This window comes from Topomyia yanbarensis, chromosome 2, assembly GCF_030247195.1.
Source record: "Topomyia yanbarensis strain Yona2022 chromosome 2, ASM3024719v1, whole genome shotgun sequence".
In the NCBI taxonomy this organism is placed as follows: Eukaryota; Metazoa; Arthropoda; class Insecta; order Diptera; family Culicidae; genus Topomyia; species Topomyia yanbarensis.
The window spans coordinates 395,615,320-395,637,589 of NC_080671.1; the positions used below are offsets into that span (position 1 = coordinate 395,615,320).

General features: G+C 35.7%; 1 protein-coding gene across 2 annotated transcripts in view; it reads right to left on the reverse strand.

The window, feature by feature from the left end:
• Window positions 1–22,270, reverse strand: part of LOC131684849 (uncharacterized) — a 732,442-nt gene that overhangs the window by 206,776 nt on the left and 503,396 nt on the right. The gene's annotated exons all lie outside the window — the stretch shown is intronic.

Consider the following 22,270-nt stretch of genomic DNA (forward strand, 5'->3'; position numbering starts at 1 on the left):
CATCCAGAGTCCCTAGGAGAGAGCCCACAGTCCAGAATCAAGAAACCCGAGTATAGAGTCTAAAGTTCAGAGACCAGAGGGCAGAGTTTGGATTCTAGAGTGAAGGAACAAGACCTCAGATATCAGAGTCCATGGTTCAGAGTCCAGAGTGGATAGTAAAGAATATCGCGGCCAACGCCAAGAGTCCATCATCCAGCGATGAGAGTGAAGAGTCTAGAATCTAAGGTTGTGTCCAGGGTTCAGAATCCAGAGTCCCAAGTGTAAATTCCAGAGTTCCGAGTCCAGACCTCAGAGTCTAGAGTCAAGAGAGGGGGGTTGAGATTTCAGAGTCCAGAATCAAGACTCCAGAGACCATAGTTCAGAGTTTAGAGTCCATAGCACAGAATATCGAGGCCAGAACCTGGTGTCCAGAATCCAGCGTGAAGAGTGCAGAGTCCAGAGTTCACAGCCTAGAATCTAGACTGACTGCGTATTTTCGGAATGGTCTTGACGAGTAGGTGCCAGAAACTTATGTCTGACGCCATGTTGAAATCCAAGATAGCGACTGCCGGACGTAAGTTACTACGATTACACTTCGGATTGTTTATCTTTGCACAGCACTTGACACTGTTTAACTTTGATTTATACAATTGATTCATAATGATAATTTTACTAGGACTGCTCTTCACAACTGTTGTTACGAGACTGTTAATTTTATAGTACTGTTATTTGGTAAAATGAGTATTGCTGCAGGTAATCAGGCTAATATGTCAAACGAATACCAACTTCGTTACTGATACTTATAGCATATATCAGGCTGCTAGCAGTTGGGAAATTGATTCTGAATTGGATTGATAATGACTTTCACTGGTTTAGTTTTCGATAAAAATACACTGAAAAAATTCAGTTTGGACTAGGAAAAGTTTTTTTCAAATAACTTTTTTTCCTTGAAAGTGTCCCACTTGAATTTTTGACGGTAGGTAGGGAACATAATTACCTATCTCGGAACAAAATTTCATCCCAACCAAAAATGAGTTTTTTGGTAAAATCGACTTAAATTTTTAATGTCGATTTTTTCAGTGTAGGAATTTTTTTTACTAATTTATGGAAATCACTCCTACAACATTTTTTGTAGGATTTGTCATTTTTAGACAATAGCCACTTGAAAAAAAATTAGTAAAAAAGTGTGACCCTTTTCAAAAAACTGTCTAGATCATTTTTGGAAAAACAAAGTATGCAAAGTGGCTTTTTGTGACAAATTTATCATGTCCTCATTAAAATCTGAGAGGGTGCTGGCAACATTTGTTCGAGAAATTCGTCAATAATGGTATTTTTGCAATGCGCTTGACAGGTAAACGATGAAAATAGAAAATTGGAACATTTTTGAAACCCTAGATGCCGAATTCCGGTTAAACAATATTTTCGATAACCCTAACAATATGCGTATTTCTGGAACGGATTTGATAAATGGATGATGAAAATATGTTTGAATCGATTTAGAAATCCAAGATAGCGACTTCTGGTTGAACAATATACTGGTAGTTTGGTGCCTTTTTGGAATCAAAGATGGCGACATCTAGTTGAGCGAAATTTTATATAACCGTAACCATTACGGTAGATGAAGGAAATCGATGAGTGACGTAATTTTAAAGGCCAATATAGCAACTTTCGGTTGAGCAAAATTTTCTATAACCATAGTATTGCTTATCACTATATCTATATCTAATATATAATTGTCCCATTCCGACAATTCCCATATTGTTGAGATTATAGAGAATTTACCAAACCCGGAATTCGCTATCCCAGATTTCAAAATAGTTTAAGCAATTGACTTCCGTCACATACTTGTTAACCCCATTTCGAAAATATTCATATTGTGGTGATGTTATCGAAATTTATCTAAACTGCAAGTTGCCATCTTGGATTTTAAAATGGCTTCAGACATCAATTTCTACCATGTACTTGTCAACCTCATTCCGATAATACAAATATTGTCGAGTTTATAGAAAATTTATTGTTGAGGTTACCGAGAATTTTTCTAAACCGGAAGTCATCATCTTTGCTAAGAATATGTTAAATTGTATTCAACTTCATACTTCACTGTACGTCCTGAAACTTTTCTGCGAACTTAGTTCGTAGAAAAAGAAATCGACAAGACCTATATGAAAGCGGTGAATCAGGAATCAGTAGCGACTGGTTCAAATGGCACGTTCCCCATGCACAGTGGTCCAGAATGCAAATTTCGCAGGAATTTTGAGGTCTTACTAAAACTAAACAACTTAGCCTTATTAAGTCTTTGGAGAAGTTTTCGTAGATTATGAGCCCTCTCTTTTTGTTAAAACTACAGTTAGGGTGGTTCTAATTTTACCAATATCAAAAAATTAACTTTTTAATCATTCTAGCTAGAGCCAAACGACCTTCAGCGAAGTTGTAAAACGACAAATTTTGGAAAAGTTTGCTGAAGACATGTAAGCCCTATCTGTCATACTTTTTATTTTACAACAAATTTAAAGTCGGAGTTTTGGGTGTTTCTTCGAAATACAGTTTTATTCCAATAACTTTTGCTGTATTCATTTAAAACTGAAGTAGTCTTCAGACAACTTTAATATTATTTCAAGGCGAATAATTTGTTTCATGGCACCATATATCTAGCTATTTCCGTTGAAAAGTTATGAGCACTTTTTTTGCCAAAAATAGGGTTGTTTGGAATAACAATATCACTCATTTGGGGCAAATAAAAGATAATTTTTTTTGAACTATAAATAAGGTCATGATTAGAGTTATAATTGAGCAAAAATGTCGAATACGATATTTTTTAAAATTTCAGAAAATTGATTTGAAAAAATCTATTTTTGAAATATTAAGTGCTTATATCTTCTGAACAATAAAAGCTAGAGTTTTCATGTATTAGAAGAAAATGTTCGTCTTCAAAAACTCTGAAAAACATCTGAAGGATAGGAAGGAAAAAAATGAAAACTGAAAAAGTTATATTAAAAATTTGACTCTTTGTTATATGTTTAAATTACTTTCACGTTGAACAATATAAAAAATGTAGTTTAGTTTTCATGATAAAATATTGCACTTTACAATACATTTCTATTATTTTAAATAGTGGGTAGGGTGGTTCTAAACTTTTTAAAATCAGAAAATTAACTTTTTAATGGTTCGAGATAGAGTTTCGCTGTCTTCCAGAAAATTGAAGAAAATGAAATTTTGAAAAACTTAGTCGAAGACACTGAAATTCTATGTCGTTTACTTTTCATTTTACAAGAAATTGACCAAAAAATGCAGGGCGTTTCTTAAAAAATGGTGTTCTTTGTATAACTTTTTCAGTTTTGATTTTTCATTAAGATCACTTTAGAAATACTTTCAGATATTTTGAAAGAGAACAGTTTGTCTTAATATATTGAACGTCTAGCTTCGCTCGTTAGAAAGTTATATATATACTTTTTACTAAAAATAAACTATTTTTTGAGTAAATATTGAAAGATATAAAAAAATATCGTGTTTGCCATTTTTTGGTGATCTATACTACAAAGCATGCTATTTCATATGAAAGAAACATTATTTAATGTTCAGTGCCCGAATCGAAGATAAATCTATTTGAAAAAGTTATATTTTTTATATTAAAGTTCTTATAACTTTCAAAAAAAAAAATTGTTGGTGTTTTTAGGTGACTTATGCGCCGTAAAATAATCTTCAAGTTACCCAAGGGGACTTTAGCGTTAAATAAAAACCTCAAAAGTTATGGAAATAAAACCGTTTTTTAAGGAACACCCTAAAGCTTACATTTGAATTTCTCGTGCAATGGAAAATATAAAAGCTAGATCTTGCATGTCTTCAGCAAATTTGTCTAAAATGTGTTGCTATACAACTTCATCGAAAACAGTAAAGCTATATCTCTAACCGTTAAAAAGTTCTATTTTAAATATTGCTAAATTTAGAACCACTCTAGCATCGGTTTAAACAAAAAGAAGGGCCTTGCAAAGTACAACAACTTTGCCAAACATATTGTAAGACTAAGTCATTTAATTTTAGCAAAAAGTTAAAATTCCTGCTCAATTCGCATTCTGGACCACTGTGCCATGTTGATTGGAGATTTGTACCTTGCCATGATTTGTCTTTTTATGATTTCCCTGATGGAAAGGGAACGACACAGAGAACATAGATGATACCGAAGTATTTTTCACTTCCAATGGAATAAATACACTTCTCGATGAGCGGATGTATAATCACCCCCGAGGAAATATTGAGATAACAGAATGACAGCACCCCCAAAGAGGTACTTTCATTCAAATTCTGCTTAAGAGAGTAAGAGAGTAAGAGAGTAAGAGAGTAAGAGAGTAAGAGAGTAAGAGAGTAAGAGAGTAAGAGAGTAAGAGAGTAAGAGAGTAAGAGAGTAAGAGAGTAAGAGAGTAAGAGAGTAAGAGAGTAAGAGAGTAAGAGAGTAAGAGAGTAAGAGAGTAAGAGAGTAAGAGAGTAAGAGAGTAAGAGAGTAAGAGAGTAAGAGAGTAAGAGAGTAAGAGAGTAAGAGAGTAAGAGAGTAAGAGAGTAAGAGAGTAAGAGAGTAAGAGAGTAAGAGAGTAAGAGAGTAAGAGAGTAAGAGAGTAAGAGAGTAAGAGAGTAAGAGAGTAAGAGAGTAAGAGAGTAAGAGAGTAAGAGAGTAAGAGAGTAAGAGAGTAAGAGAGTAAGAGAGTAAGAGAGTAAGCTAGTATGAGAGCAAGAGAGTTAATTAAACACAAGAAAAAGACACCTAGTGCAGAAGGCAACGTCTTTTGGAAGTATATTTGTTAAAAGATTGCCGAAGACACCAATACTGAATATGCACTTTTTGAAAATGAGATTGCAGAACTCACGACTAGGTGGATTGAACGATGATATGTCCATTACCAACGGCAGAGGTTTTGTTCTTCTGAAATTTTCCCAAGAAAATTGTAAGGAAGTACACATGAAAGAAAATTGGTATGGTCGAAATAAACGCAAACAGAAAACAATAAAGAAACAGCGAAAACACACAATATGAAAATATTAAGAGCGTAACAAAGTAAAATAGAACGGACTAGTGAACTGAAGAAAAAGGAAAAAAAGTTTAACATAAAGTAAGAATAGTCGGAAAGAACAAAAAACGAAACAAAACTAGAAGTATGGTATCAATAAAGGAATGTAAGAAATGTTAACAAAATTAAGAAAAAATAGAAAAAGGAGAGTTAAAAAACTGAATGCAAAGAAAACAATGACTTAAACTGAAGGATCGAATCGCGACAAATGAAGAGACAATGGGAAATAAATGAATAAAAGTATCAAAGACAGCCAGAAAAATATAATAACGAAAACTAAGAAAGAAAGAAATAAGTTAATAATAAGAGTACGGAAGGAATCAAGTAAGAAAGAAAAAAATTAAGAAAAAAAAATGGAAATGGAAGAAAGAAAGAAACTGAACTAGGAAGACGAAAAGCAAAACAGAAAGAATGCATGATGGAGATAAACATTTCCATCATGCATCAGAAAGAGAGAAGAGCTGAAGGAAGAAAGCGAGCAAAAATGAAAGAAAAGAAAAAAATAAATAAAGAAAGAAATAAAAGAATGAAAATAATAAAGAAATTTAGAATGAACGCAATAAACGTAAGAAAGTAAAAAAAAAGAAAGGAAGGACGCAATAAAGGAACAACGAAAAGTAGCCACGAAGTAATCACAACGAAGCAAAAGAGAACGGACTAATAAAATCACAACCCAAAACAGAAGAAATAAACTGCAGAAAGAAAAGAAAAAAGGGAAACAAGAAGTAATAAATAAATAAAAAGAGACTGAGAAAAGGAAAATAGCAAGTAAGACAATTAAAGAAAGAAAAGAAAGATATAATAAGGAAGAAATGAATGAAAGTTAGAAAGGAAGCAAAAAAAAACAAAAGAGATAAAAGGAAAATAATAAGAAAATAGCAATAAAAAAGAAGTTTTTCTCTCTCCAGAATGTGAAAAAACCCCAAATGATGAAAGAGTTAAAGAATAAAACAAATGTGCGGATGATAGCAATAGAAAAGAGACAAGAAACAAAGCAAAAAAGGACGAGAGGAGGATTTAAAAAATAGAAAGTTGGATGTCGAGGAAGCAAGCAGAAAAGAACATTATAAAGAACAATGAAAAGAAAGTAAGAAAAACGAAAAATATGTAAATATTGAAATATTGAAAGCAAGAAAGAAAGAATGATCCAGCGTAAGAGAAAGGGAAAGAGTGCGAGAACGAAAGAAATCTGATAGCTAGGACGCTAAAAGAGGAAAAACGCAAATGAGGAAGAAAGAAAGAAAAAGGCAGAAATAAAGAATGAACGGAAGCAATCAAGTAATAAATATGATACACTGAAACCTCAATTTTCGAACCGTTTTATACGCAATATTCGATTTACGTATTAAATTTTTTACGAACCAAGTAGTAAAAAAAGTTTGAGTACGTACAGTACAGTATAACGTTGTATACATTGTAACATATTCTTAGCTAAGTATTACTAATAAAAGTTAGTTATTTTCGGAATGGGAGTGCATGAAATCAATTTGATCAACCAGAAGTTGCTATTTTGTCCTTCAAATGACGTTACTTATCGATTTCCTCGACGATCTCCTCGTCAAGCCTTTTTCGAAATAGCCTTATGATAAGAGTTATACAAAATTTCGCTCAACTGGAAGTCGCCTCCTTTTAATCCAGAATGGCACCAAACTGTAATTTCTATTATGAACTCATCAAACCCATATTGTTAGGGTTTTATCGAGAATTTTGCTCAAACAACGCATCTGGAGAGACCTGTTTTACGAACTAAGTCCCAAATAACGAACACTTTCATACGAACTAATTCAATTTACGAACCCCCGGCTTGGATCGTTAATGAAGGATCCAGTAGCAAGATGAAAAACATACACAAATAGATATAAAAAAACAAAAATAGAGAAAAACGGAAAAAGGATAGAAAATGGAAAAAAATGAAAGAGAAAAAAAATGCAACAAGCAACGAAGGAAAACAGAAAGAAAAAAAGGAAAAGACAAATGAGAAAATAGAGTCAATGAGAGAAAGAGAAAGAAGGCAAGATAAAAAAAGATAAGATCAAAAAGGGACAACAATTAAATAAATAAATAAGAAGCCGTTGCTTTGACGCCTCTCCAATTGTTTCCGTTGAAAACGCTGTATCTCTAAGAACATGGGGAACTCAGAACTTTAACTTTCCGTAAAACTTCTTGTTCAATAACTCATCAACCATCAAGGTCTATAGGTAGTCGGTCCGGGTAAGGTTACAAAAAGTGTAAAAATGTAAAAATATGTAAATCCGAGTAAAGACTATCAAACTGATTGCCGATTGTCCGAATTCGATCCGATTCAACCTTCGCTAAATCCGATCAGGACCACGACTGACAGCGAGTAGCTCGTGTGGGCGTTGGCTCGCGTCGGCCATCACTCAATATTTCATCATCAAAACCATTCCACCCACTCAATGCACGTGGGACAAACGGCGGTAGACGTCTCCTCAACTAATAATAGCTATTGTTGTTTCACGTGTGTGTGTGGGTATGTGCTTGAATATCGCATATCGTAGCAATTGTGAATAATAAATGATAGGATTATTACGCAACCAATCGCTTTGGAGCTCGGCGGTGCACGTTCAGCCCCGTAGAAGGTTTTACCCGAAGCAATTCATATTTTATGAGCTTTAACAGATGGGCTATTTACATGTCGGCTCGCCTGATATTGCTATTAATTGAGACCTATTGCATTTGGGCGTTGAGCATACAGCATACATCAGACCCGTGTTGGCACCATTGCAATGTGCTTTCTCAGGTGTGTACATCAACAAAGCCCTAATTCAGTTCCTGGGTTGTATGTTGTTACGCTGGCACCAATTTGCATAATCCTGCAGGCTACACGCATTGTTGCCTGATGTTGACCGGTTCAAGTCAGTCGTCAGAGTGCACTCCACAAACCGTGACTGGAACCATTAATCACCATCACGCCCACGCCCATTCAGGTTTGTAGTGCGTCGACGAACCTGCGTGTATGTACGTACCTACACATACATGCAGGACGTTTAATCCCGCGCTGTATCCGGGTGGGATATGGCGCACTTCAAGGCAGTCGACCGGCAACTAGTTTCCGGCTGGTTTCCAATGCAATTATCCGACAACCATTATCGTAATCAGTGCGTTTTGCGAATTAACATATCCTTTCATGGAATGTGTGTGTATGTGGGGGCTGTCGGATTACAATTGTCAGTGTAGCCAATGATGATCTCCGATAGTGTTTTGAAGCTTGAAATTCTGACTTACAATGATTTGAGCCTGTGGCCTGTACCGTCTTGCATCCAGATTGAAGTGGTGTGTCTTGTCGAACTGGGCTTTCATATGTTGTGTCAATTTCGTATCTGTTCTGTTTACAATCGCTGCAAGTTACATACGATTGGCTTTGATATATTAGTATAATCTTCGATCGCTTCTAGCTTCTGTCAAACATCATTATTATTGGCTGGCTTTGATGTATTAGATTATTTTCTCAAATGTACAATTACTTATTTGGTTTGATTGAAATTTTCAATGACCAAGTCAAGTAAATGTAAAACTTTCGCCGCTCATTTGAAACGCAGAGACAAGAAGCACCAAGCATCCATATATTTTTCTTTTTCCTTTTACACAGAAACTTATTTGGAGACTACGACTTGAGCACTCTGAAAGTTCATATCTGCGAAAAGTCCTTTGAATTAATGCACAGGGGAAATTATATTGAAATTAACGAACACGAACTCGCTATTGTTTACCTTTGCAGCAATCTACCAAGCAAAAATGGTAGGAGGAATAACATACCGTCCCTCGTTTTTATTTCAATTAGTTCACTTGTTCGTGTCGGTTTTGTTTCACGAACAAACTTTCATAGTTGACAATTATATATGAATTGCTTAGTGTTTTGATTTTTTTGGTATGGCTAGATACTCGTTATTTCACTTTCGCTGGATGAAATATTAATAATACTAACACAAATTGATTTACCAAACCGTTCAGGAATTTCAGCTTGTTCGAGCGCAACAACCAATCAATTCAACTTATTCATGCTTATTGCTCTTCAGTATGTTGAACGTGGTGGCAAAGTGTATTTCCAGGCCATGGAAAATTGACCTATTATTATTGAGACCATTGTTACCTTAATTTATTGTACGGAAATAATAAGCTTCAATTTGTAGCAGAGATGTTTGTACTTGATGTTTAAAACCAGTGCTTTCTTTTCGTTTTAGGTAAGACTATTTCCAAGGCAGGAGATTGCTTAGTGTGGATTGTATGACAACAAAGCAGTTGAGTATTTATGGTAAGTTGAAAGAATACTCAGTTGATGACAATTTATGTAGAAAATGTTATTGTTTAAAAGGGTGGTGGTGGACAGCTATTTTCGTCCGCATCCCTTATCACCTATTTTTATAAAGTGGTTCATCAACAGTGCTATCTTTCAAAATGAACCTCTTGCAACTAATTTTTACCTATCTTATTTTATTGCAAATAATTAAGCAGTTTTCATTTTATTATAATCAGAATTGCACATATTTTGTCGCATATAATTTTAAATGTTCTTTGATTTGATGATATTGGAAGGTAACACGTATCCGCCGGTTGATGCCAATCGAGTTGACATTTCATTGGATTAAGCAAACTAATTTCTTTGTTTGTTTAGTGTTCATTTGACCAACTAGGAAACTAATCCACTGGGCATTTATTGTGCGTAGGGAATACGCATGGTCTTGTCTGAGTGAATCATGAATTATGTATGAGGGTTGAGAATTTATAGTTCGCGAGAAGAATCTAGAACCAGTTACCAATTTGCGGTAGTCATAGAACAAATATTTTACTGTCGTATTCATTAGTTTAATTTTCGTTCATTAAATCATCAATCAATTATATTAATTGTTCTCTTTGTATTGACACTTTCATATGCTTTGGAGTAAATTGCATTATATTATTGTCATGTTAATCATATTCCTTCATGAGTATAAAATGTTATAGCTTGATAATTGACGCTAAAAGTGTTAGTTTCTATCCGTTCTTCCAATCTTGTTCTAGTAAGTAGCGTAAAAACTGCGCACATGTCATCGATTGTATATTCGACATGCAGGTATTTCGGTAGTGCTTATTTTATTTCGTTTAAAACGCGCCTCAGATAGCATAACAATGCGCTCGAATAATTAGAACATAAGAATCAATCGTTCGGAGAATCGGAAAAAGAATCCAATACATAATTGTCAGTTTATTTCTCATAATAATTCCAGCTTATACACGATAAATGATATTTGTATTACGAAATCTTCAATTACTTTTTTTACAAGCCGGACATATCAAAATTAATTCAACAAACGAAAAAACTATCATTAATTTGCGGCAGCCGGTTGCCTACAGCAATACACACGCGATAACACTTTTGAGAATTGCATAGATAGTGACATTTATCAAGGTGAACTCTGAACTCTTTCCCGTGGCAAATGTGGAGATGCAGATGGACGGTCTCCATAACAAACTTTGTGATACTAACACTTCTTTCATTCCCTGATGACTGTAAGGACACCCTGACCTAACGTGATTTTGAGATATTTATCATGGAGAAGAAGAAAAGAAAGACACGTAATTCTTCCGTGTTAATTCAATAATTTGGCAAAGCTGCTGGATTTTATTTATTTATTTTTATTTATTTATTGGGCTTTAACCGCACAGGGTCATCCGCCATAAGCAGGGAGATAGTTGCAAGAAATTTCACAGGATTATGTTTATCTTCTTTGAGTTCAATTGGCTATTGGGTCGATAAGGTGTTGAGCTCCGGAATGAAGGCAGCTTGCCAGGGCCGCGGGAGACCCTCCCCAGCGCCCGGTTTTGGTATGTCGGTGGACCCGCTGAACGATGGTGGTGGGTGACTTGTTTATTTGCGGTTAGTGGACTTCCTCAGCACCCGGTTCGGATGTGGCGGAGGGCCCGCTGAGCGCTCCTGATTGATGAGCTAGCAGATTGTCGCAGTCGAAGGGCCGCGGGAGAACCTCTCCTGCACCCGGTCCGGGTGTGGCGAAGGGCCCCGCTGGGTGTTGGTAGCAGTTTGGTTGACGAATTGAGGTTGTAGAAGGGCCGCGGGAGAACCTCCCCAGCACCCGGTCCGGGTGTGGCGGAGGGCCCGCTGGGCGGTGGTAGTAGTTGGGCTGGCGGACTGAGGTTGTAGAAGGGCCGCGGGAGAACCTCCCCAGTACTCGGACCGGGTGCTGGGGAGGTTTTCCCGCGGCCCTTCTACAACTGCAATCCGTCAGCCAATCTACTACCACCGCCCAGCGGGCCCTCCGCCACACTCGGACCGGGTGCTGGGGAGGTTCTCCCGCGGCCCTTCTATAATCGCAATCCGTCAGCCTAACTACTATCACCGCCCAGCGGGCCCTCCGCCACTGCTGGATTATTCTAAAAGTAGAGTTAAATTAACATGGATGCGCGCACAACTGCCTGCAAAGTCCAAACTAAGCGTTTGCTCCCATTATACACCAAAATACAAGGTATTCATATTATCTTTTACAGGTAATTGGGTTCCAATACTAGTTAATTTTACCTTTTGAGCTGCGCGGTCTTCTGCTTTACCGACACGTTTGAATCGTCAGCTAGAGACTGCTGCATTTGCACGACCTTTACATTGCCTATTGAATGTCGACGTTTTGCGAAATTTCTTCGTCTTCTGAGCTGCTCTGGCCGGCTGCAGTATAGATCATCTACCAAACACGATGAAGGAAGGAGGCTGCAGCTAACGTAATCGATATATGCGAGTTTTAACTAAATACCATTTGGCCGTGTAGGAAGAAGTATCTTGTATATGTACCCGCCCGGGAAGTAGAGAATGATGGTGTAGTCTCCAATAGGGGCCCTAATTGCGAAGTATGGGGTTCGCTCCTTCATGAACCCGTTGCTTCGGGCAGTGAAAATTCTGGTTAGCAAGCAATTGCACTCAGGAAAAATCAAGGAGTATATGAAAACAACTTATTTTCCATCAGTCTCATTTCGAACCTTTCGCCGAATCTGCTCTTCCAAATTTTGATTTTTGGACGGGGCTAGTCCCCCTGTTCGCTTTTTTGTGCCGCGAGGCATGAACTGCCGTTGTTGCAAATAATTGGGCCTACTGCGACTAATTGTAGAAACAAGACACGGTGTGAACAATGCGGAGTGAATCATGAAAAGTTTTCCTACTGTGGAAAGACTCCGCATGATCTCTCGACATATCCCGTATATAAATTATGTGGGGATAAAATGAAACATACTTTTAGGGAACGCTCCGATAATGCAAAAGAGCGCTACGCTACTAAAAACGACTAATTTCTACGTTTCTTTGTTCACTAAAGATAAATTTTCGAAAGAGGAAAATCAGTTTTCTCTTCTAAGCTTCCTCGCAAAGGCCTGAGAGTATCCCTTGAAGGGTGCTGTTACAAAGCCGAAGTATGTGGTTCCTGGTCTCGGTAATCTTAGAAACTAGCAGGAATTTCCACATGGGAGATCTAAGCACCCCCCCCCCCCCCCCTATATTTCAGTCCCTACATTTTCCTCCAGGTTTTACACAATGCATTTGCATTACGATTACAGGTTAAACGAAACGAGTACCCGACGCGAACAACCGTGAGCAGTCTCCTACTTCGTGGTGGGCAGAGATTGCATAGAATTATACGCGAAAGGGACTTTTGAACGTCGGATCACCCGAATTTTTCCCAATATACGCGACGCAAATGAAAAACTTCATGAAAGCTGAAAAACGCGATTATTGGCACCGGTCCGTCGACGGATTAACGGACAGATCATCAGAGAAACAATGTTTAGTCTGGTGGCTAGGGTCTACGTTTTGTATTCGATTCGTCCTGTGATTGGAATACACGGAACGTTCGTCATATGATGACAGCTATGCATCGCTTTTATGCAAATTATTATGACAGTAGTGGTGAGTGCAATCATGAAAGAGGCTGTGCTGCCAACATTCTCCCCATAAAATTGATGGTTTTATATTTATCTATCAACGGTCATGCCAACATCGTTAAAGTAACAGGAGGCTCTCCGTTTGATGGAGCATGGAAGGCACTCTTTGTATTTCCTGGGGAAAACATGGAAGTTTTTAGGTACTCTATCTTAAAAATCATAGCAGATTGCCTTAGTTTGAATTCCATTCCGGGTAATGAGAAGGCGGACACTTGGATTAGCATGATAATAAGAAGGTGGACCTTTAGGCATTAGAAGGTGATATTTATGAAAGATTGCGTAGCTTCAACGAGTTTTTAAATATTTCTTCTCAGAGGAAGCTCGAAAATTGGCAAATTTCGTAATGCGATGGATGTTGAGGAATTCCAAAGGTATCACAAACCATGGTCCAAGAGAATGGATGAGAGTGATATCTCGGTTCATGTACAATCATTACATGTATTGGGGTCGTGGAGAGCTGTTTCTTCGTTTGTGGTGGCGGTTATCGCGATATTAAACATGTTGTCTGGTCGTGCGCTAAGTGTTCTAGTACCAGATCTCCGTTAAACGAATCCCTTCGGCCTCGTTCCAGTCCAGTCCGAGATGCTATACCAAATTCGTTACTGATACATTTTGCATGTATCAGACAACTAGCAGTTGGGAAATTGAATTCTGAGATGATAATGACTTTCATTGGTGCAGTTTTCGATAAAAATACACTGAAAAAAATTCAGTTTAGATTTTTTCAAATAACATTTTTCTGAAAGTGCCCAACTTGAATTTTTGACGGTAGATAGGGAACATAATTACCTATCTTGGAACAAAATTTTGTCCAAATCAAAGATGGTTCTTTTTTGTAAATCGACTTTAAATTTTTAAAATCAGTGTAGAAGTCGATATAGAATTTTTTCAATATATTTATTCAAAAATTTAACTAGTTTTGTGAAAATCATTCCTACAATTTTTTGTAGGATTTTTTTATTTTTAGACTATTTGAAAAAAAAAATTGTAGAAAAGGTTTGACCCTTTTCAAAAGACAGTCAAGATAATTGTTGAAAAAGCAAAGTACGCAAAGTGGCTTTTTGTGACAAAGTTCTCATGTACAAAAAGTTTCATTAAAATCTGAGAGGGTGCTGCCAGCATTTGTTCGAGTTGGCGGGAAATTCGTCATGTGTAAATTCATTCAAAAATCATCGTTTGTAAACCTTGACGATATCCAGAAATGATAAAGTTAACTATCGCTAGGATCGAACTGTTTATGATTTGAAAGAACAGCTCATGGTATAAAAAAGGATTGCTTCAATTATTGAAACGCTGTATTGAAAACTAAAACTCATTGATGATCGTAATAATGATCGCAATTCTGGAGCCCTACATCATTAAAAACCTGTAAAATCTATTCTTTACTACAACGTAAAACGAACAATACATAGCTGCGAAATCAAACAAACACAATACTTTCAACAAACAAACACAATACTTTAACATTGAAAGAACTGTTCATTCAGTTGCAAAATGTAATCACTTGAAATATATGATCAATATTAGATAATGGAAAACTATACACTATTATTATTGCTTAGAGTAGCTTTAACCTTATAGGTCATTCGCTAATAGACTACAAATTCGTCAGTTATGCCAAATGGCCTTCAGGGAGATCACTTAGCAAAATTATGCCGAATTTCCGTTATGCCAAATGTGCGTTATGACAAATGCGCGTTATGCCAAATGACTGTTTTGCAGAAGATAAAAATAATTATGCCAAATGTCCGTTATGCCAAATAGCCTGCAGAATTATCACTTTTCAAAATTATGCCAAATGTCCGATATGCCAAATAACTTTATGCTAAACGTCCATTATGACCTTATGGCAAATGACTTTATGCCAAATGGCCCGCTCTCTTGGACGGGGGAGGGAATCGGTTACGGACTACGCATTGCGGTAGAGCCAATTTGTACACTTGTCGGAAAGCGTTTTGTTCAAAGAATTCCAAGAAACAAAATAGACAATTTTAAATATTTTTAAAGTCTATTTTGCCTTTGGGGTCAGCTTCGGACCACACTACCATATAAATTACTTCAAAAAACTCCAAAACTAGTATGTTACCGAAATCATTTCTCACGCGGTATTGATTCCACTGATATTTGAAAAAATCTCCGAACGTAGAACACACATATTATTCGGAGTTGCTGTCTGCGATGTCGAAAAAAATGGTTCCAGAAACAAGTACAAGGCCATTTCAACATCAAACGAAAAAAGGAAATTTGCACGCTCTTCAAAGCTGGAGGAACGTCGTTGGCCGAAGCGGCTACAAGACAATTAGGTGTACTGCAAAAAAAAAAACAACTGGAAGGACACGGTGGATGGTCAAAACTTTTATCCTGCCAGCCCCATAAAATGAACAGCTTTTGTGGTGTTTTATATTCATTATTTTGTCTCGCCAGGAAAAACGATTTTATTGGATTAGCAAACACAACACATTTTTCCATGCTACGTATTACGCTTTCTAATCAAAGCACAGGTTCTTTTTTTCCAGCAAAGTCACCCTGTTATTCATGAGCAATTTCGATGCTAATTAGGTGCTACCCGCGGTATACCTACCAAGCGGCTGCCAACGCGTGTATTGCGCATTTCGCACTCTATTTGACTGCGGTGCGGTTATAGTTTGCACCCTATAGCTACACGCCAATCACCACATCTACTCTAGTGACAGTTTCTACTGGTTTCAAATAAATCGCGGTATGGGATGTAAAATTCTCGTTTTTATGTTGTTAACGACGATAGCAACCATGACCACGGTTATAAGTAAAACACAGCTTGTGTATGTGTGTGTGTGTGTGTTTGCCTGTGCGATAGAGAAAAACCACGAGCTACAAGGACGCTTTTTCGTCCTACGTGGCAAAATGTTAAACCTGCTGAACTTGACTGACGCCAAGCCGATGCCAAGTGGTACCCCCAATCAACACGTTATCCGACACGGTTCAGAGGGGGGAGGTGTAGCATGACAATGAGGTATTATAAGTGAACCTACAGACACCAGTGCTTTTGCGATGTTTAGAATAAAGGTTAAATTTCAATATTTGATCTTTTTTTCTTCCTGCCAAGCCTTCTCTCTAGCGCATCATTACTTATCGATCATATCATAATGCAGCAGTGACTTAATCTTTGCGGGTCGTTGATGCGGACGGTGCCTAATGGAAATGCGGTGATTCGTAATTTATTGACTGGAGCCAGCCAGCCAACCCAGCCATCAAGTGATTTCCCAGCAGTCGTATAAATCTTGGCTCGTCTGCGGACTGTGAAGCACGGCGCCTCAGGCACTTTGGAACCGCATCGTGTGGATCGGCATCAGAGAGACATCCGGGGTGATTTTTTTGTTCAGTTTTTGCCACGAACGAACGGTTGCAAAGTATATCTTGAACACGTGCGAAACCCAATAGTCGGTTGGGCCCGTGGTTCCCAATGAAACGTTGGACTGTCGCAGCAGCTCACGGTTGGAGTCTTTTAATGGTGTTTTATGTCGTTGGAAGATTTTCACTGTGACATATCGTAATAGTCTAATTCAATGCAATCCCTATATTGCAAATCTGAATTCGAATTCCCTGCTGGGATATTAAAATACAGAATCTACCTCAGTTTATTTTATTTCCTCTGTTATACTTGTATTTTTCAGTAACAACGAACTGACCGGTAAAATCCCATTCGGGACACCGCAGAACCCTGCAATGTAACATTAAACTTACTGCGCACATCTGATGATCAAGGCAACAGACGAACCTGCGAATGCGAAAAAAAGAGACTACAAGCAGGTGAGATCATCGCAAAGATAAAAAATCACATTATGCAGAGCTATCAACATGGGATTTCCGCCGGGTGCGATATTTCGAGAGAAAACCCATGTCATGACGCATTGGACTGGTGATGCTGCTGGTGACGATGGAAATAAAACCCTTTTCGCGGAGACAACAACAGCACCGAAGAAGGGTTTCCCCCCTCTTAGCCGAGCTTATTCAAGGCTTTTGAGTGTTTTTTTTGCTTCTTCTTCTACATGTTTGTTTGGAAATGTTCACATAAGTACACGTATACAAACGTACTTACTTAGGGGCTGACGAGCGTAGGCAAATATTTGATGTGCTTTTGAGTAGATGCTTCTGTGGACCGAAAAGTTTATGTTTCTTTATGTCATTATTTCGTCATCCCATCTGCTTGGGTTAATCCTTTCAGCTTCGCTCGTGTTTATGTAAGGGAGGGGATAGGGTTTAGATTGTCGTCAGTAATACACATTATTCCTCTGTCAGGCTTGTATGAGCGATAACTCTCTCTTAGCAGATCTCGAGTAAAACGATTTATTTTATGACACACACATTTTTGATTATGTATAAAGCAGGCATAAATCAACATGTTAGCAATGCAGTAAAGACTTGATGAGATGAAAATCTCCTCGGGCAGACATTGTAAGTTGTGATCTTTACAACTTGACGAAATGCTATCAATCTTTCGGTTGGAGGTATATTTTTTCAGCCGGAAATGTATTGACTATCAATCGGAGGAAATGAATCGGAGTGATTGGAGCGAAATCGAAATCTATGTTCATCTGCAGTGATGTGTGCTTGCGAATAATGCAGTGTCCAGCTGCTTTAGGATTAGTCTTCACTCTTGATTTGGGTGGGATTGGTTCAATGATTACAGTCAAGTGGAATATATAAGTAAAAGTAACAAAATGATATCTACAAACTCGAAGAATTTACTTGCTTGATATTGATGATGCAGCCAACTAGTGTTAATTTGGGTACTAACTAAATCTAACTTAATTTGATGATAAATGGTTGAACAAGCATTATTCCGTGTCGTGTCGATTTGCATTTTATGGTCTCCTATGTGTAAACAATCTGCGCTCTATGAAAGACTCTGCGCGGGGATACCAACAATAAACTCCTGCCACGATGACAATATAATCAAAAACTCCACAATAAATCCAACAAAAAGCATTTACCAAACCATCTGCAAATATTGAATAAACAACGTTCAACGCTCTAGAGAAAAAAATATCACCACCAAAAAAACAGGAAACAAAAACATGGTTTCACAACCGTAATCCGAAGAGCGAAGAGACAAATTGCGTGCCAACACCCAATTCCGAGTTGAAATTGTATTCATCAATAAATTGATATATAGTACACTGGAACCTCCACTTACGAACCAAACCCGGTGTTCCTAAATTGAATTAACTCGTAGAAAAGTGTTCCTTGTTTGGGATTTAGTTCGTAAAAATGTTCGCTTAACATTCTTATTAAAATTCGACACAATTTTAAGAATTATTATGTATGAGTATTTTTGGAACCGGGTTGACAAGTAGATGACAGAAATCGACGACTGACGTCACCTTGAAGGCCAAGATGGTGATTTTCAGTTGACCAAAATTTGCTATAACCATATCAACACTATAACTATCTCTATGTACAGTCAATACCCATTTTTAGCAGACGCTTGGTGAATTTTAGGTTGACCAAAGGATGATGCTGACAAAAATTAGATATATTTTTCCTTTCTTTTTAACAAAACAAAATTGTTAAAATATTTCTCCCTGACTATCTCAAAATCTCTTTCTGTTTATTTAGTATAAATACCCCTCTTCCAGCGCAAAATAAAAAAAAATGATATTTTTATTTTTGAACATTTTGCATCTTCGAGAAGATAAAAAATATGCTCAAGAAACGATTTACTCGAATTTGGCTTAATTCGTCTGCTAGAGCTCATCGAACGGAAAATCATATAAGGGGTCAAAAATCTGTGGAAAACGGGGGTAGAGGTTGACAAATCCAAAGGTAGTCAAAATCGGGGGCTGATAAACTCAAGTCGTCGCTGTATCTAGTGCATAATTATTTCATTCCAAAAATTCTCGTATTATTGAGGTTATAGAAAATTTATCAGTGGCGTCAAACATCGATTTCTGTCATATACTCGTTAACCCTATACCGGAAATACCCAACTTTTACTAGTAATAATTAGCTAAGGGTATGTTGATTTCTACAACTTCACACTTAGTACAACTGCATTGTACTAATTCGAACTATTTTTACGAACTTGATTCGTAGAAAAAAAAGTTCGTTATTTCGATAAGTGAGATAAGACATTTATTACGGGTCATTCCACGCGAAGTGATCAAAAAAAGATGCAAACTTGAAATCGACCTTCACGGATTTGAACCAAATTTGGAGGAATTGTTCATCTAGGGCCAATATATAAAAACCCAAATTTTTGTGTCAATTGAACCGCCCCTCGGGTCATGGGAGCACCCCCCGGTTTGACAAATTGCCAAAGCTCTTGATTTTCTTTTGATCATATCTACGGTTCTATTTTTTTCTAGTATCAAACCGCAAGATGGCTTTTGACGAAAATTGTTCAAGGAGTCTAGAAAAATATTATTTTTTGGCGGCAGTGCTTCCAACTATGCGATTTTTTCAATTAAATATTAAAAGTTAATTTTTCTCTCAATACATATATTTTAATTTTGAAAATTCTAATGCCATCGCGTTCCTCAGACATTTTTACATAAAAAATACTTTTCATCTCAATATAATATGAGCGAATCCTGAGATATACCGTTTTGAAGGGAAAAACTCGCATTTTCTCCATTTTTATTGGCCAAAATTGAGAAAATCTCCAAACATCAACATCGACATAAAAATCGACCCTGATCTGCTAGAAGCAAACCAAAAACGTAGTTTTTCATCATTTAGCGTCTACTTCACGAAAAATTATGTTTGAACTCAGAATACTTAAGTTGGTGTTGTGCGCTTGCGATTTTATATGGAAAATGGCGGTTTTTTCTCTTCAAAACGGTGTATCTCAGGATCCGCTCAAATTATATTGAGATTATAAGTGTTTTTTATGCAAAAATGTCTGACGAACACGATGGCATTAGAATTTTTAAAATTAAAATACATGTATTGACAGAAAAATTAGCTTTTGATATTTAACTGAAAAAATCGCATAGGCAGCACTGCGGCCAAAAATTAATATTTTTTCTAGACTCCTTGAACAATTTTCTTCAAAAGCCATCTTGCGGTTTGATTCTAGCGTTAATAGAACTGGAGGTATGATCAAAAGAAAATCAGGGGTTTTGAAAATTTGCCAAAACGGGGGGTGCTCCCATGACCCGAGGGGTGGTTCAATTGCCACAAAAATTTGGGTTTGGGCCCTAGATAAATAATTCCTCCAAATTTGGTTCAAATCCGTGAAGGTCGATTACATGTGCCTTGATCACTTCGCGTGGAATGACCCATATATCATTATTGGATCATTCATTAGTTTTCTTAGTTTAAATTATGAAAAATCAATAAAAGGAATGAAATTAAAATAACAATAATGTAAATACGTAAAAAAAAATTATCAAATTCATTGGAATGATTAATATAAATAAAATAAATAAATCAAATTGGTTCGGCTTATTGAATGAAAAATTAGCAAATAAAAAAAATGTTGCAAAATCAATAGAATAAATTTACAACTTTGAAATGAATAAAATAAATGATTCACCAGAAGAAACTGAATATAACATGAGCTGGAAAAAAATAATAAAATGAATGAATGTGGTTAAATGAATTAAGTGAATTAAATGGATTAAATGAAATAAGTTTATTATATGAAATGAATGAAGTTAAAATAATTAAATATATTAAACAAATCATGTGAATAGAATAAGTTAAAGGAACTGAAAAAAAGAATGAATAAATGAAATTAATGAATAAAATGAATACAATGAATTAAATGAAATAACACTTGTAAACGAATTAAATAAATTAAACAAGTTAAATCAAGTTAATTAATTAAATAAATTTAAAGAATAGAGTCAATAAAACGAATAAAATAACTATGAAAGTTAACTAAAATAAACGAAACGAATTATGAAAATAAAATAAATTAAACGAATAAAATTAATGAAATTAATACAATGAATAAGATGAATGAAACGAAAGAAATGGATGTAATGAATGAAATAAATGAAATGTGTAAAATAAATAAAAAATAGAGGAAATGTGTAAAACGTATGAAATAAATCAAACAAATTAACGAGTAATATGGATTAAACCATAAAATCCATAAAATGAATGGAATAAATAAAATAAGCATAATGAAAAGAATTGATAAAATTAATAAAAAAGTTCAAAAAATATAATAAAATGAAAAAAATGTTCAAATGAAAAATTAAACAATTTTAAAAAAGTTGTAAAATTAATTGAATAAGATAAATTTGGTCAAATTAGTAATTTGAATGAAATGATTGAAATTAGCGAATAAAGCTAATTAATATGATCATTCTGAAGAAACTGAATAAAATGTATGAACTAGAAAAATGAATGATATAAACAAACTGATCAGCCAAAGCATGAAACGAATATAATGAATGCATGAAACGAATATAGTATATAAAATGAATTAAATGAATAAGATGAATGAAATGAAATAAATGGATGTAATGAACGAAGTAAATAAAATGTGTAAAATGAATAAAAAATAGAGGAAATCTATAAAACGTATGAAGTGAATAAAATAAATTAAACGAGTAATATGGATCAAACCATAAAATCAATAATATGAATGGAATAAATAAAATAAGCAAAATGAAAAGAATTGATAAAATTAATTAAAAAGAAAAACAAATATAATAAAATGAATCAAAAAATTAAACAACATTAAAAAAAATCAAATTAATAATTTGAATCAAATGATTTAAATGAATGAATAAGCTAATTAATAAGATCATTTAAGTGAAGAAATTGAATAAAATGCATGAATAAGAAAAAAAACCAATGATATAAACAAACTGATCAGCTGAGTTATGAACAACACAGATGAAACAGATGAAACGAATAAAATGTACTCAAATGAACAAAATGAATAAAAAGAATACTGAATGAAATAAATGATTAAAATAAAGTGATATAAAAATAGTAGAAAATATGGAAGACAATTTAATACAAAAACGATTTAAATGAAGTTATTAAATAAAACGAATTAGACGAACTTGAGAACCATTGTTTCGGAAAGTTGTGAAATGTTTGTAAAATTGCCTGTATTTGAAGAATGGCTTACTAACAACAAGCTAATTTTCTGGACGGCGTCGTTTTAGGTTTTCTGGGGATTTAACTTTATTGATGTACTATAATTAGTTATCAGGAAACTGGAATATCCAATTTAGTTTTTTCTATTGGGAGTTTTATGAAATATACATGAGATTCGTAGGAATTTATTTGAAGCATGAAATAATTTTGTAAGACTTGCAGGCACCCCCTGTAGTTTGAAAGTTTCTCCAGCA